Raw genomic sequence first — 17,488 nt, 5'->3', positions numbered from 1 at the left:
GGTCACCGGGCTTGGTGTCACTTTAAATAAGTAGTCCAGTTACACGTTTGTGGGCTTATAACTTGGCTTCTGAAGGTCCTAGAGAGATCAGGTTTATTTTAGTGTACTCCAATTAACAGCCCCTACAACCACAAAAAGGAATGGAGCCATTAGCACTTATGGATTTTAAATGGCACCCAGAATTATGTTGCACGAAGCACAATTTCACATCATTCTGGGTTCATTTGTGTGAAAACAAGGTCCAATCAGGCTGAAACGTTACAGGAAGGTAGAATCTATTGAGTTGTAAGTGATCTGAACGTTTCATGATGATCACACATTCCTATAAGGGGTCAAACCATGTCCCAAAGGTCACCGGATCTGGTGTCAATTTAAAGAAGTAGTCCAGTTACACATTTGTGGGCTTATAACTTGGCTTCTGCATGTCCTAGAGAGATCAGGTTTGTTTTAGTGTACTCCAATCAACAGCCCCTACAACCACAGAAAGGTATGGAGTCATTAGCACTTATGGTTTGTAAATGGCACCCAGAATTGTGTTGCACGAAGCACAATTTCACATCATTCTGGGTCCATTTGTGTGAAAACAAGGTCCAATCAGGCTGAAACGTTACAGGAAGGTAGAATCTATTGAGTTGTAAGTGATCTGAACGTTTCATGATGATCACACATTCCTATAAGGGGTCAAACCATGTCCCAAAGGTCACCGGATCTGGTGTCAATTTAAAGAAGTAGTCCAGTTACACCTTTGTGGGCATATAACTTGGCTTCTGCATGTCCTAGAGAGATCAGGTTTGTTTTAGTGTACTCCAATCAACAGCCCCTACAACCACAAAAAGGAATGGAGTCATTAGCACTTATGGTTTTTAAATGGCACCCAGAATTATGTTGCACGAAGCACAATTTCACATCATTCTGGGTTCATTTGTGTGAAAACAAGGTCCAATCAGGCTGAAACGTTACAAGAAGGTAGAATCTATTGAGTTGTAAGTAATCTGAACGTTTCATGATGATAGCACTTTCCTCAAACCATGTCCCAAAGGTCACCGGATCTGGTGTCAATTTAAAGAAGTAGTCCAGTTACACCTTTGTGGGCTTATAACTTTGCTTCTGAATGTCCTAGAGAGATCAGGTTTGTTTTAGTGTACTCCAATCAACAGCCCATACAACCACAAAAAGGAATGGTGTCATTAGCACTTATGGTTTTTAAATGGCACCCAGAATTATGTTGCACGAAGCACAATTTCACATCATTCTGGGTTCATTTGTGTGAAAACAAGGTCCAATCAGGCAGAAACGTTACAGGAAGGTAGAATCTATTGAGTTGTAAGTGATCTGAACGTTTCATGATGATAGCACTTTCCTAAGGGGGTCAAACCATGTCCCAAAGGTCACCGGATCTGGTGTCAATTTAAAGAAGTAGTCCAGTTACACCTTTGTGGGCTTATAACTTGGCTACTGAATATCCTAGAGAGGTCAGGTTTGTTTTAGAGTACTCCAAGTAACAGCCCCCATTACCACAAAAAGGAATGGAGTCATTAGCACTTATGGTTTTTAAATGGCACCCAGAATTATGTTGCACGAAGCACAATTTCACATCATTCTGGGTTCATTTGTGTGAAAACAAGGTCCAATCAGGCTGAAACGTTACAAGAAGGTAGAATCTATTGAGTTGTAAGTGATCTGAACGTTTCATGATGATCGCACATTCCTATAGGGGGTCAAACCATGTCCCAAAGGTCACCAGGCCTGGTGTTACTTTAAAGAAGTAGTCCAGTTACACATTTGTGGGCTTATAACTTGGCTTCTGAATGTCCTAGAGAGATCAGGTTTTTTTTAGTGTACTCCAATTAACAGCCCCTACAACCACAAAAAGGAATGGAGCCATTAGCACGTATGGTTTTTAAATGGCACCCAGAATTATGTTGCACGAAGCACAATTTCACATCATTCTGGGTTCATTTGTGTGAAAACAAGGTCCAATCAGGCTGAAACGTTACAGGAAGGTAGAATCTACTGAGTTGTAAGTGATCTGAACGTTTCATGATGATCGCACATTCCTAAGGGGGTCAAACCATGTCCCAAACGTCACCGGATCCGGTGTCAATTTAAAGAAGTAGTCCAGTTACACATTTGTGGGCTTATAACTTGGCTTCTGAATGTCCTAGAGAGATCAGGTTTGTTTTAGTGTACTCCAATCAACAGCCCCTACAACCACAAAAAGGAATGGAGTCATTAGCACTTATGGTTTGTAAATGGCACCCAGAATTATGTTGCACGAAGCACAATTTGACATCATTCTGGGTTCATTTGTGTGAAAACAAGGTCCAATCAGGCAGAAACATTACAGGAAGGTAGAATCTATTGAGTTGTAAGTGATCTGAACGTTTCATGATGATAGCACTTTCCTAAGGGAGTCAAACCATGTCCCAAAGGTCACCGGATCTGGTGTCAATTTAAAGAAGCAGTCCAGTTACACCTTTGTGGGCTTATAACTTGGCTTCTGAATGTACTAGAGAGATCAGGTTTGTTTTAGTGTACTCCAATCAACAGCCCCTACAACCACAAAAAGGAATGGAGTCATTAGCACTTATGGTTTATAAATGGCACCCAGAATTATGTTGCACGAAGCACAATTTCACATCATTCTGGGTCCATTTGTGTGAAAACAAGGTCCAATCAGGCTGAAACGTTACAGGAAGGTAGAATCTATTGAGTTGTAAGTGATCTGAACGTTTCATGATGATAGCACTGTCCTAAGGGGGTCAAACCATGTCCCAAACGTCACCGGATCTGGTGTCAATTTAAAGAAGTAGTCCAGTTACACATTTGTGGGCTTATAACTTGGCTTCTGAATGTCCTAGAGAGATCAGGTTTGTTTTAGTGTACTCCAATCAACAGCCCCTACAACCACAAAAAGGAATGGAGTCATTAGCACTTATGGTTTGTAAATGGCACCCAGAATTATGTTGCACGAAGCACAATTTCACATCATTCTGGGTCCATTTGTGTGAAAACAAGGTCCAATCAGGCTGAAACGTTACAAGAAGGTAGAATCTATTGAGTTGTAAGTGATCTGAACGTTTCATGATGATTACACATTCCTATAGGGGGTCAAACCATGTCCCAAAGGTCACCGGGCTTCGTGTCACTTTAAAGAAGTAGTCCAGTTACACCTTTGTGGGCTTATAACTTGGCTTCTGAATATCCTAGAGAGGTCAGGTTTGTTTTAGAGTACTCCAATTAACAGCCCCTACAACCACAAAAAGGAATGGAGCCATTAGCACTTATGGTTTTTAAATGGCACGCAGAATTATGTTGCACGAAGCACAATTTCACATCATTCTGGGTCCATTTGTATGAAAACAAGGTCCAATCAGGCTGAAACGTTACAAGAAGGTAGAATCTATTGAGTTGTAAGTGATCTGAACGTTTCATGATGATCGCACATTCCTATAGGGGGTAAAACCATGTCCCAAAGGTCACCAGGCCTGGTGTCACTTTAAAGAAGTAGTCCAGTTACACATTTGTGGGCTTATAACTTTGCTTCTGAATGTCCTAGAGAGATCAGGTTTGTTTTAGTGTACTCCAATCAACAGCCCATACGACCACAAAAAGGAATGGTGTCATTAGCACTTATGGTTTTTAAATGGCACCCAGAATTATGTTGCACGAAGCACAATTTCACATCATTCTGGGTTCATTTGTGTGAAAACAAGGTCCAATCAGGCAGAAACGTTACAGGAAGGTAGAATCTATTGAGTTGTAAGTGATCTGAACGTTTCATGATGATAGCACTTTCCTAAGGGGGTCAAACCATGTCCCAAAGGTCACCGGATCTGGTGTCAATTTAAAGAAGTAGTCCAGTTACACATTTGTGGGCTTATAACTTGGCTACTGAATATCCTAGAGAGGTCAGGTTTGTTTTAGAGTACTCCAAGTAACAGCCCCCATTACCACAAAAAGGAATGGAGTCATTAGCACTTATGGTTTTTAAATGGCACCCAGAATTATGTTGCACGAAGCACAATTTCACATCATTCTGGGTTCATTTGTGTGAAAACAAGGTCCAATCAGGCTGAAACGTTACAAGAAGGTAGAATCTATTGAGTTGTAAGTGATCTGAACGTTTCATGATGATAGCACTTTCCTAAGGGGGTCAAACGATGTCCCAAAGGTCACTGGATCTGGTGTCAATTTAAAGAAGCAGTCCAGTTACACCTTTGTGGGCTTATAACTTGGCTTCTGAATGTACTAGAGAGATCAGGTTTGTTTTAGTGTACTCCAATCAACAGCCCCTACAACCACAAAAAGGAATGGAGTCATTAGCACTTATGGTTTGTAAATGGCACCCAGAATTATGTTGCACGAAGCACAATTTCACATCATTCTGGGTCCATTTGTGTGAAAACAAGGTCCAATCAGGCTGAAACGTTACAGGAAGGTAGAATCTATTTAGTTGTAAGTGATCTGAACGTTTCATGATGATAGCACTGTTCTAAGGGGGTCAAACCATGTCCCAAACGTCACCGGATCTGGTGTCAATTTAAAGAAGTAGTCCAGTTACACATTTGTGGGCTTATAACTTGGCTTCTGAATGTCCTAGAGAGATCAGGTTTGTTTTAGTGTACTCCAATCAACAGCCCCTACAACCACAAAAAGGAATGGAGTCATTAGCACTTATGGTTTGTAAATGGCACCCAGAATTATGTTGCACGAAGCACAATTTCACATCATTCTGGGTCCATTTGTGTGAAAACAAGGTCCAATCAGGCTGAAACGTTACAAGAAGGTAGAATCTATTGAGTTGTAAGTGATCTGAACGTTTCATGATGATTACACATTCCTATAGGGGGTCAAACCATGTCCCAAAGGTCACCGGGCTTCGTGTCACTTTAAAGAAGTAGTCCAGTTACACCTTTGTGGGCTTATAACTTGGCTTCTGAATATCCTAGAGAGGTCAGGTTTGTTTTAGAGTACTCCAATTAACAGCCCCTACAACCACAAAAAGGAATGGAGCCATTAGCACTTATGGTTTTTAAATGGCACCCAGAATTATGTTGCACAAAGCACAATTTCACATCATTCTGGGTCCATTTGTGTGAAAACAAGGTCCAATCAGGCTGAAACGTTACAAGAAGGTAGAATCTATTGAGTTGTAAGTGATCTGAACGTTTCATGATGATCGCACATTCCTATAGGGGGTAAAACCATGTCCCAAAGGTCACCAGGCCTGGTGTCACTTTAAAGAAGTAGTCCAGTTACACATCTGTGGGCTTATAACTTGGCTTCTGAATGTCCTAGAGAGATCAGGTTTGTTTAAGTGTACTCCAATCAACAGCCCCTACAACCACAAAAAGGAATGGAGTCATTAGCACTTATGGTTTGTAAATGGCACCCAGAATTATGTTGCACGAAGCACAATTTCACATCATTCTGGGTCCATTTGTGTGAAAACAAGGTCCAATCAGGCTGAAACGTTACAAGAAGGTAGAATCTATTGAGTTGTAAGTGATCTGAATGTTTCATGATGATCGCACATTCCTATAAGGGGTCAAACCATGTCCCAAAGGTCACCGGATCTGGTGTCAATTTAAAGAAGTAGTCCAGTTACACATTGGTGGGCTTATAACTTGGCTTCTGCATGTCCTAGAGAGATCAGGTTTGTTTTAGTGTACTCCAATCAACAGCCCCTACAACCACAAAAAGGAATGGAGTCATTAGCACTTATGGTTTGTAAATGGCACCCAGAATTATGTTGCACGAAGCACAATTTCACATCATTCTGGGTTCATTTGTGTGAAAACAAGGTCCAATCAGGCTGAAACGTTACAAGAAGGTAGAATCTATTGAGTTGTAAGTGATCTGAACGTTTCATGATGATAGCACTTTCCTAAGGGGGTCAAACCATGTCCCAAAGGTCACCGGATCTGGTATCAATTTAAAGAAGTAGTCCAGTTACACCTTTGTGGACTTATAACTTGGCTTCTGAATATCCTAGAGAGATCAGGTTTATTTTAGAGTACTCCAATTAACAGCCCCCATTACCACAAAAAGGAATGGAGTCATTAGCACTTATGGTTTTTAAATGGCACCCAGAATTATGTTGCACGAAGCACAATTTCACATCATTCTGGGTTCATTTGTGTGAAAACAAGGTCCAATCAGGCTGAAACGTTACAAGAAGGTAGAATCTATTGAGTTGTAAGTGATCTGAACGTTTCATGATGATCGCACATTCATATAGGTGGTCAAACCATGTCCCAAAGGTCACCGGGCTTGGTGTCACTTTAAATAAGTAGTCCAGTTACACCTTTGTGGGCTTATAACTTGGCTTCTGAATGTCCTAGAGAGATCAGGTTTATTTTAGTGTACTCCAATTAACAGCCCCTACAACCACAAAAAGGAATGGAGTAATTAGCACTTATGGTTTTTAAATGGCACCCAGAATTATGTTGCACGAAGCACAATTTCACATCATTCTGGGTTCATTTGTGTGAAAACAAGGTCCAATCATGCTGACACGTTACAAGAAGGTAGAATCTATTGAGTTGTAAGTGATCTGAACGTTTCATGATGATCGCACATTCCTATAGGGGGTAAAACCATGTCCCAAAGGTCACCAGGCCTGGTGTCACTTTAAAGAAGTAGTCCAGTTACACATTTGTGGGCTTATAACTTGGCTTCTGAATGTCCTAGAGAGATCAGGTTTGTTTAAGTGTACTCCAATCAACAGCCCCTACAACCACAAAAAGGAATGGAGTCATTAGCACTTATGGTTTGTAAATGGCACCCAGAATTATGTTGCACGAAGCACAATTTCACATCATTCTGGGTCCATTTGTGTGAAAACAAGGTCCAATCAGGCTGAAACGTTACAAGAAGGTAGAATCTATTGAGTTGTAAGTGATCTGAATGTTTCATGATGATCGCACATTCCTATAAGGGGTCAAACCATGTCCCAAAGGTCACCGGATCTGGTGTCAATTTAAAGAAGTAGTCCAGTTACACATTGGTGGGCTTATAACTTGGCTTCTGCATGTCCTAGAGAGATCAGGTTTGTTTTAGTGTACTCCAATCAACAGCCCCTACAACCACAAAAAGGAATGGAGTCATTAGCACTTATGGTTTGTAAATGGCACCCAGAATTATGTTGCACGAAGCACAATTTCACATCATTCTGGGTTCATTTGTGTGAAAACAAGGTCCAATCAGGCTGAAACGTTACAAGAAGGTAGAATCTATTGAGTTGTAAGTGATCTGAACGTTTCATGATGATAGCACTTTCCTAAGGGGGTCAAACCATGTCCCAAAGGTCACCGGATCTGGTATCAATTTAAAGAAGTAGTCCAGTTACACCTTTGTGGACTTATAACTTGGCTTCTGAATATCCTAGAGAGATCAGGTTTATTTTAGAGTACTCCAATTAACAGCCCCCATTACCACAAAAAGGAATGGAGTCATTAGCACTTATGGTTTTTAAATGGCACCCAGAATTATGTTGCACGAAGCACAATTTCACATCATTCTGGGTTCATTTGTGTGAAAACAAGGTCCAATCAGGCTGAAACGTTACAAGAAGGTAGAATCTATTGAGTTGTAAGTGATCTGAACGTTTCATGATGATCGCACATTCATATAGGTGGTCAAACCATGTCCCAAAGGTCACCGGGCTTGGTGTCACTTTAAATAAGTAGTCCAGTTACACCTTTGTGGGCTTATAACTTGGCTTCTGAATGTCCTAGAGAGATCAGGTTTATTTTAGTGTACTCCAATTAACAGCCCCTACAACCACAAAAAGGAATGGAGTAATTAGCACTTATGGTTTTTAAATGGCACCCAGAATTATGTTGCACGAAGCACAATTTCACATCATTCTGGGTTCATTTGTGTGAAAACAAGGTCCAATCATGCTGACACGTTACAAGAAGGTAGAATCCATTGAGTTGTAAGTGATCTGAACATTTCATGATTATCGCACATTCCTATAGGGGCTCAAACCATGTCCCATAGGTCGCCGGGCCTGGTGTCACTTTAAAGAAGTAGTCCAGTTACACCTTTGTTGGCTTATAACTTGGCTTCTGAATGTCCTAGAGAGATCAGGTTTGTTTTAATGTACTCCAATCAACAGCCCCTACAACCACAGAAAGGAATGGAGTCATTAGCACTTATGGTTTGTAAATGGCACCCAGAATTATGTTGCACGAAGCACAATTTCACATCATTCTGGGTCCATTTGTGTGAAAACAAGGTCCAATCAGGCTGAAACGTTACAAGAAGGTAGAATCTACTGAGTTGTAAGTGATCTGAACGTTTCATGATGATCGCACATTCCTTTAGGGGGTCAAACCATGTCCCAAAGGTCACCGGATCTGGTGTCAATTTAAAGAAGTAGTCCAGTTACACCTTTGTGGGCTTATAACTTGGCTTCTGAATATCCTAGAGAGGTCAGGTTTGTTTTATAGTACTCCATTTAACAGCCCCCATTACCACAAAAAGGATTGGAGTCATTAGCACTTATGGTTTTTAAATGGCACCCAGAATTATGTTGCACGAAGCACAATTTCACATCATTCTAGGTTCATTTGTGTGAAAACAAGGTCCAATCAGGCTGAAACGTTACAAGAAGGTAGAATCTATTGAGTTGTAAGTGATCTGAACGTTTCATGATGATCGCACATTCCTATAGGGGGTCAAACCATGTCCCAAAGGTCACCAGGCCTGGTCTCGTTTTAAAGAAGTAGTCCAGTTACACCTTTGTGGGCTTATAACTTGGCTTTTGAATGTCCTAGAGAGATCAAGTTTGTTTTAATGTACTCCAATCAACAGCCCCTACAACCACAAAAAGGAATGGAGTCATTAGCACTTATGGTTTGTAAATGGCACCCAGAATTATGTTGCACGAAGCACAATTTCACATCATTCTGGGTCCATTTGTTTGAAAACAAGGTCCAATCAGGCTGAAACATTACAAGATGGTAGAATCTCTTGAGTTGTAAGTGATCTGAACGTTTCATGATGATCGCACATTCCTATAGGGGGTCAAACCATGTCCCAAAGGTCACCAGGCCTGGTGTCACTTTAAAGAAGTAGTCCTGTTACACCTTTGTTGGCTTATAACTTGGCTTCTGAATGTCCTAGAGAGATCAGGTTTGTTTTAATGTACTCCAATCAACAGCCCCTACAACCACAAAAAGGAATGGAGTCATTAGCACTTATGGTTTGTAAATGGCACCCAGAATTATGTTGCACGAAGCACAATTTCACATCATTCTGGGTTCATTTGTGTAAAAACAAGGTCCAATCAGGCTGAAACGTTACAAGAAGGTAGAATCTATTGAGTTGTAAGTGATCTGAACGTTTCATGATGTTCGCACATTCCTATAGGGGGTCAAACCATGTCCCAAAGGTCAACAGGCCTGGTGTCACTTTAAAGAAGTAGTCCAGGTATACATTTGTGGGCTTATAACTTGGCTTCTGAATGTCCTAGAGAGATCAGGTTTGTTTTAGAGTACTCCAATCCACAGCCCGTACAACCACAAAAAGCAATGGAGTCATTAGCACTTATGGTTTGTAAATGGCACCCAGAATTATGTTGCACGAAGCACAATTTCACATCATTCTGGGTCCATTTGTGTGAAAACAAGGTCCAATCAGGCTGAAACGTTACAAGAAGGTAGAATCTATTGAGTTGTAAGTGATCTGAACGTTTCATGATGATCGCACATTCCTATAGGGGGTCAAACCATGTCCCAAAGGTCACCGGGCTTGGTGTCACTTTAAATAAGTAGTCCAGTTACACCTTTGTGGGCTTATAACTTGGCTTCTGAATGTCCTAGAGAGATCAGGTTTATTTTAGTGTACTCCAATTAACAGCCCCTACAACCACAAAAAGGAATGGAGCCATTAGCACTTATGGTTTTTAAATGGCACCCAGAATTATGTTGCACGAAGCACAATTTCACATCATTCTGGGTTCATTTGTGTGAAAACAAGGTCCAATCAGGCTGAAACGTTACAGGAAGGTAGAATCTATTGAGTTGTAAGTGATCTGAACGTTTCATGATGATCGCACATTCCTATAAGGGGTCAAACCATGTCCCAAAGGTCACCGGATCTGGTGTCAATTTAAAGAAGTAGTCCAGTTACACATTTGTGGGCTTATAACCTTGCTTCTGCATGTCCTAGAGAGATCAGGTTTGTTTTAGTGTACTCCAATCAACAGTCCCTACAACCACAAAAAGGAATGGAGTAATTAGCACTTATGGTTTTTAAATGGCACCCAGAATTATGTTGCACGAAGCACAATTTCACATCATTCTGGGTTCATTTGTGTGAAAACAAGGTCCAATCATGCTGAAACGTTACAAGAAGGTAGAATCCATTGAGTTGTAAGTGATCTGAACGTTTCATGATTATCGCACATTCCTATAGGGGCTCAAACCATGTCCCATAGGTCGCCGGGCCTGGTGTCACTTTAAAGAAGTAGTCCAGTTACACCTTTGTTGGCTTATAACTTGGCTTCTGAATGTCCTAGAGAGATCAGGTTTGTTTTAATGTACTCCAATCAACAGCCCCTACAACCACAGAAAGGAATGGAGTCATTAGCACTTATGGTTTGTAAATGGCACCCAGAATTATGTTGCACGAAGCACAATTTCACATCATTCTGGGTCCATTTGTGTGAAAACAAGGTCCAATCAGGCTGAAACGTTACAAGAAGGTAGAATCTACTGAGTTGTAAGTGATCTGAACGTTTCATGATGATCGCACATTCCTATAGGGGGTCAAACCATGTCCCAAAGGTAACCAGGCCAGGTGTCAACTTTAAAGAAGTAGACCAGTTACACATTTGTGGGCTTATAACTTGGCTTCTGAATGTCCTAGAGAGATCAGGTTTGTTTTAGTGTACTCCAATCAACAGCCCCTACAACCACAAAAAGGAATGGAGTCATTAGCACTTATGGTTTTTGAATGGCACCCAGAATTATGTTGCACGAAGCACAATTTCACATCGTTCTGGGTTCATTTGTGTGAAAACAAGGTCCAATCAGGCAGAAACGTTACAGGAAGGTAGAATCTATTGAGTTGTACGTGATCTGAATGTTTCATGATGATAGCACTTTCCTAAGGGGGTCAAACCATGTCCCAAAGGTCACCGGATCTGGTATCAATTTAAAGAAGTAGTCCAGTTACACCTTTGTGGACTTATAACTTGGCTTCTGAATATCCTAGAGAGGTCAGGTTTATTTTAGAGTACTCCAATTAACAGCCCCCATTACCACAAAAAGGAATGGAGCCATTAGCACTTATGGTTTTTAAATGGCACCCAGAATTATGTTGCACGAAGCACAATTTCACATCATTCTGGGTTCATTTGTGTGAAAACAAGGTCCAATCAGGCTGAAACGTTACAAGAAGGTAGAATCTATTGAGTTGTAAGTGATCTGAACGTTTCATGATGATCGCACATTCCTATAGGGGGTCAAACCATGTCCCAAAGGTCACCGGGCTTGGTGTCACTTTAAATAAGTAGTCCAGTTACACCTTTGTGCGCTTATAACTTGGCTTCTGCATGTCCTAGAGAGATCAGGTTTGTTTTAGTGTACTCCAATCAACAGCCCCTACAACCACAAAAAGGAATGGAGTAATTAGCACTTATGGTTTTTAAAAGGCACCCAGAATTATGTTGCACGAAGCACAATTTCACATCATTCTGGGTTCATTTGTGTGAAAACAAGGTCCAATCATGCTGAAACGTTACAAGAAGGTAGAATCCATTGAGTTGTAAGTGATCTGAACGTTTCATGATTATCGCACATTCCTATAGGGGCTCAAACCATGTCCCATAGGTCGCAGGGCCTGGTGTCACTTTAAAGAAGTAGTCCAGTTACACCTTTGTTGGCTTATAACTTGGCTTCTGAATGTCCTAGAGAGATCAGGTTTGTTTTAATGTACTCCAATCAACAGCCCCTACAACCACAGAAAGGAATGGAGTCATTAGCACTTATGGTTTGTAAATGGCACCCAGAATTATGTTGCACGAAGCACAATTTCACATCATTCTGGGTCCATTTGTGTGAAAACAAGGTCCAATCAGGCTGAAACGTTACAAGAAGGTAGAATCTACTGAGTTGTAAGTGATCTGAACGTTTCATGATGATCGCACATTCCTTTAGGGGGTCAAACCATGTCCCAAAGGTCACCGGATCTGGTGTCAATTTAAAGAAGTAGTCCAGTTACACCTTTGTGGGCTTATAACTTGGCTTCTGAATATCCTAGAGAGGTCAGGTTTGTTTTATAGTACTCCATTTAACAGCCCCCATTACCACAAAAAGGATTGGAGTAATTAGCACTTATGGTTTTTAAATGGCACCCAGAATTATGTTGCACGAAGCACAATTTCACATCATTCTAGGTTCATTTGTGTGAAAACAAGGTCCAATCAGGCTGAAACGTTACAAGAAGGTAGAATCTATTGAGTTGTAAGTGATCTGAACGTTTCATGATGATCGCACATTCCTATAGGGGGTCAAACCATGTCCCAAAGGTCACCAGGCCTGGTCTCGTTTTAAAGAAGTAGTCCAGTTACACCTTTGTGGGCTTATAACTTGGCTTTTGAATGTCCTAGAGAGATCAAGTTTGTTTTAATGTACTCCAATCAACAGCCCCTACAACCACAAAAAGGAATGGAGTCATTAGCACTTATGGTTTGTAAATGGCACCCAGAATTATGTTGCACGAAGCACAATTTCACATCATTCTGGGTCCATTTGTTTGAAAACAAGGTCCAATCAGGCTGAAACATTACAAGATGGTAGAATCTCTTGAGTTGTAAGTGATCTGAACGTTTCATGATGATCGCACATTCCTATAGGGGGTCAAACCATGTCCCAAAGGTCACCAGGCCTGGTGTCACTTTAAAGAAGTAGTCCTGTTACACCTTTGTTGGCTTATAACTTGGCTTCTGAATGTCCTAGAGAGATCAGGTTTGTTTTAATGTACTCCAATCAACAGCCCCTACAACCACAAAAAGGAATGGAGTCATTAGCACTTATGGTTTGTAAATGGCACCCAGAATTATGTTGCACGAAGCACAATTTCACATCATTCTGGGTTCATTTGTGTAAAAACAAGGTCCAATCAGGCTGAAACGTTACAAGAAGGTAGAATCTATTGAGTTGTAAGTGATCTGAACGTTTCATGATGATCGCACATTCCTATAGGGGGTCAAACCATGTCCCAAAGGTCAACAGGCCTGGTGTCACTTTAAAGAAGTAGTCCAGGTATACATTTGTGGGCTTATAACTTGGCTTCTGAATGTCCTAGAGAGATCAGGTTTGTTTTAGAGTACTCCAATCCACAGCCCGTACAACCACAAAAAGCAATGGAGTCATTAGCACTTATGGTTTGTAAATGGCACCCAGAATTATGTTGCACGAAGCACAATTTCACATCATTCTGGGTCCATTTGTGTGAAAACAAGGTCCAATCAGGCTGAAACGTTACAAGAAGGTAGAATCTATTGAGTTGTAAGTGATCTGAACGTTTCATGATGATCGCACATTCCTATAGGGGGTCAAACCATGTCCCAAAGGTCACCGGGCTTGGTGTCACTTTAAATAAGTAGTCCAGTTACACCTTTGTGGGCTTATAACTTGGCTTCTGAATGTCCTAGAGAGATCAGATTTGTTTTAGTGTACTCCAATCAACAGCCCCTACAACCACAAATAGGAATGGAGTCATTAGCACTTATGGTTTTTAAATGGCACCCAGAATTATGTTGCACGAAGCACAATTTCACATCATTCTGGGTTCATTTGTGTGAAAACAAGGTCCAATCAGGCTGAAACGTTACAGGAAGGTAGAATCTATTGAGTTGTAAGTGATCTGAACGTTTCATGATGATCGCACATTCCTATAAGGGGTCAAACCATGTCCCAAAGGTCACCGGATCTGGTGTCAATTTAAAGAAGTAGTCCAGTTACACATTTGTGGGCTTATAACCTTGCTTCTGCATGTCCTAGAGAGATCAGGTTTGTTTTAGTGTACTCCAATCAACAGTCCCTACAACCACAAAAAGGAATGGAGTAATTAGCACTTATGGTTTTTAAATGGCACCCAGAATTATGTTGCACGAAGCACAATTTCACATCATTCTGGGTTCATTTGTGTGAAAACAAGGTCCAATCATGCTGAAACGTTACAAGAAGGTAGAATCCATTGAGTTGTAAGTGATCTGAACGTTTCATGATTATCGCACATTCCTATAGGGGCTCAAACCATGTCCCATAGGTCGCCGGGCCTGGTGTCACTTTAAAGAAGTAGTCCAGTTACACCTTTGTTGGCTTATAACTTGGCTTCTGAATGTCCTAGAGAGATCAGGTTTGTTTTAATGTACTCCAATCAACAGCCCCTACAACCACAGAAAGGAATGGAGTCATTAGCACTTATGGTTTGTAAATGGCACCCAGAATTATGTTGCACGAAGCACAATTTCACATCATTCTGGGTCCATTTGTGTGAAAACAAGGTCCAATCAGGCTGAAACGTTACAAGAAGGTAGAATCTACTGAGTTGTAAGTGATCTGAACGTTTCATGATGATCGCACATTCCTATAGGGGGTCAAACCATGTCCCAAAGGTAACCAGGCCTGGTGTCAACTTTAAAGAAGTAGACCAGTTACACATTTGTGGGCTTATAACTTGGCTTCTGAATGTCCTAGAGAGATCAGGTTTGTTTTAGTGTACTCCAATCAACAGCCCCTACAACCACAAAAAGGAATGGAGTCATTAGCACTTATGGTTTTTGAATGGCACCCAGAATTATGTTGCACGAAGCACAATTTCACATCGTTCTGGGTTCATTTGTGTGAAAACAAGGTCCAATCAGGCAGAAACGTTACAGGAAGGTAGAATCTATTGAGTTGTACGTGATCTGAATGTTTCATGATGATAGCACTTTCCTAAGGGGGTCAAACCATGTCCCAAAGGTCACTGGATCTGGTATCAATTTAAAGAAGTAGTCCAGTTACACCTTTGTGGACTTATAACTTGGCTTCTGAATATCCTAGAGAGGTCAGGTTTATTTTAGAGTACTCCAATTAACAGCCCCCATTACCACAAAAAGGAATGGAGCCATTAGCACTTATGGTTTTTAAATGGCACCCAGAATTATGTTGCACGAAGCACAATTTCACATCATTCTGGGTTCATTTGTGTGAAAACAAGGTCCAATCAGGCTGAAACGTTACAAGAAGGTAGAATCTATTGAGTTGTAAGTGATCTGAACGTTTCATGATGATCGCACATTCCTATAGGGGGTCAAACCATGTCCCAAAGGTCACCGGGCTTGGTGTCACTTTAAATAAGTAGTCCAGTTACACCTTTGTGCGCTTATAACTTGGCTTCTGCATGTCCTAGAGAGATCAGGTTTGTTTTAGTGTACTCCAATCAACAGCCCCTACAACCACAAAAAGGAATGGAGTAATTAGCACTTATGGTTTTTAAAAGGCACCCAGAATTATGTTGCACGAAGCACAATTTCACATCATTCTGGGTTCATTTGTGTGAAAACAAGGTCCAATCATGCTGAAACGTTACAAGAAGGTAGAATCCATTGAGTTGTAAGTGATCTGAACGTTTCATGATTATCGCACATTCCTATAGGGGCTCAAACCATGTCCCATAGGTCGCAGGGCCTGGTGTCACTTTAAAGAAGTAGTCCAGTTACACCTTTGTTGGCTTATAACTTGGCTTCTGAATGTCCTAGAGAGATCAGGTTTGTTTTAATGTACTCCAATCAACAGCCCCTACAACCACAGAAAGTAATGGAGTCATTAGCACTTATGGTTTGTAAATGGCACCCAGAATTATGTTGCACGAAGCACAATTTCACATCATTCTGGGTCCATTTGTGTGAAAACAAGGTCCAATCAGGCTGAAACGTTACAAGAAGGTAGAATCTACTGAGTTGTAAGTGATCTGAACGTTTCATGATGATCGCACATTCCTATAGGGGGTCAAACCATGTCCCAAAGGTAACCAGGCCTGGTGTCAACTTTAAAGAAGTAGACCAGTTACACATTTGTGGGCTTATAACTTGGCTTCTGAATGTCCTAGAGAGATCAGGTTTGTTTTAGTGTACTCCAATCAACAGCCCCTACAACCACAAAAAGGAATGGAGTCATTAGCACTTATGGTTTTTAAATGGCACCCAGAATTATGTTGCACGAAGCACAATTTCACATCATTCTGGGTTCATTTGTGTGAAAACAAGGTCCAATCAGGCTGAAACGTTACAGGAAGGTAAAATTTATTGAGTTGTAAGTGATCTGAAAGTTTCATGATGATAGCACATTCCTTTAGGGGGTCAAACCATGTCCCAAAGGTCACCGGATATGGTGTCAATTTAAAGAAGTAGTCCAGTTACACCTTTGTGGGTTTATAACTTGGCTTCTGAATATCCTAGAGAGGTCAGGTTTGTTTTATAGTACTCCAATTAACAGCCCCCATTACCACAAAAAGGATTGGAGTCATTAGCACTTATGGTTTTTAAATGGCACCCAGAATTATGTTGCACGAAGCACAATTTCACATCATTCTAGGTTCATTTGTGTGAAAACAAGGTCCAATCAGGCTGAAACGTTACAAGAAGGTAGAATCTATTGAGTTGTAAGTGATCTGAACGTTTCATGATGATCGCACATTCCTATAGGGGGTCAAACCATGTCCCAAAGGTCACCAGGCCTGGTGTCGTTTTAAAGAAGTAGTCCAGTTACACCTTTGTGGGCTTATAACTTGGCTTCTGAATGTCCTAGAGAGATCAAGTTTGTTTTAATGTACTCCAATCAACCACAAAAAGGAATGGAGTCATTAGCACTTATGGTTTGTAAATGGCACCCAGAATTATGTTGCACGAAGCACAATTTCACATCATTCTGGGTCCATTTGTTTGAAAACAAGGTCCAATCAGGCTGAAACATTACAAGAAGGTAGAATCTCTTGAGTTGTAAGTGATCTGAACGTTTCATGATGATCGCACATTCCTATAGGGGGTCAAACCATGTCCCAAAGGTCACCAGGCCTGGTGTCACTTTAAAGAAGTAGTCCATATACGCCTTTGTTGGCTTATAACTTGGCTTCTGAATGTCCTAGAGAGATCAGGTTTGTTTTAGAGTACTCCAATCCACAGCCCGTACAACCACAAAAAGCAATGGAGTCATTAGCACTTATGGTTTGTAAATGGCACCCAGAATTATGTTGCACGAAGCACAATTTCACATCATTCTGGGTCCATTTGTGTGAAAACAAGGTCCAATCAGGCTGAAACGTTACAAGAAGGTAGAATTTATTGAGTTGTAAGTGATCTGAACGTTTCATGATGATAGCACTTTCCTAAGGGGGTCAAACCATGTCCCAAAGGTAACCGGATCTGGTGTCAATTTAAAGAAGTAGTCCAGTTACACCTTTGTGGGCTTATAACTTGGCT

This window comes from Nothobranchius furzeri, chromosome 6 (genome assembly GCF_043380555.1).
Source record: "Nothobranchius furzeri strain GRZ-AD chromosome 6, NfurGRZ-RIMD1, whole genome shotgun sequence".
Lineage (NCBI taxonomy): Eukaryota > Metazoa > Chordata > Actinopteri > Cyprinodontiformes > Nothobranchiidae > Nothobranchius > Nothobranchius furzeri.
Note: the sequence above shows the minus strand (reverse complement) of the source record.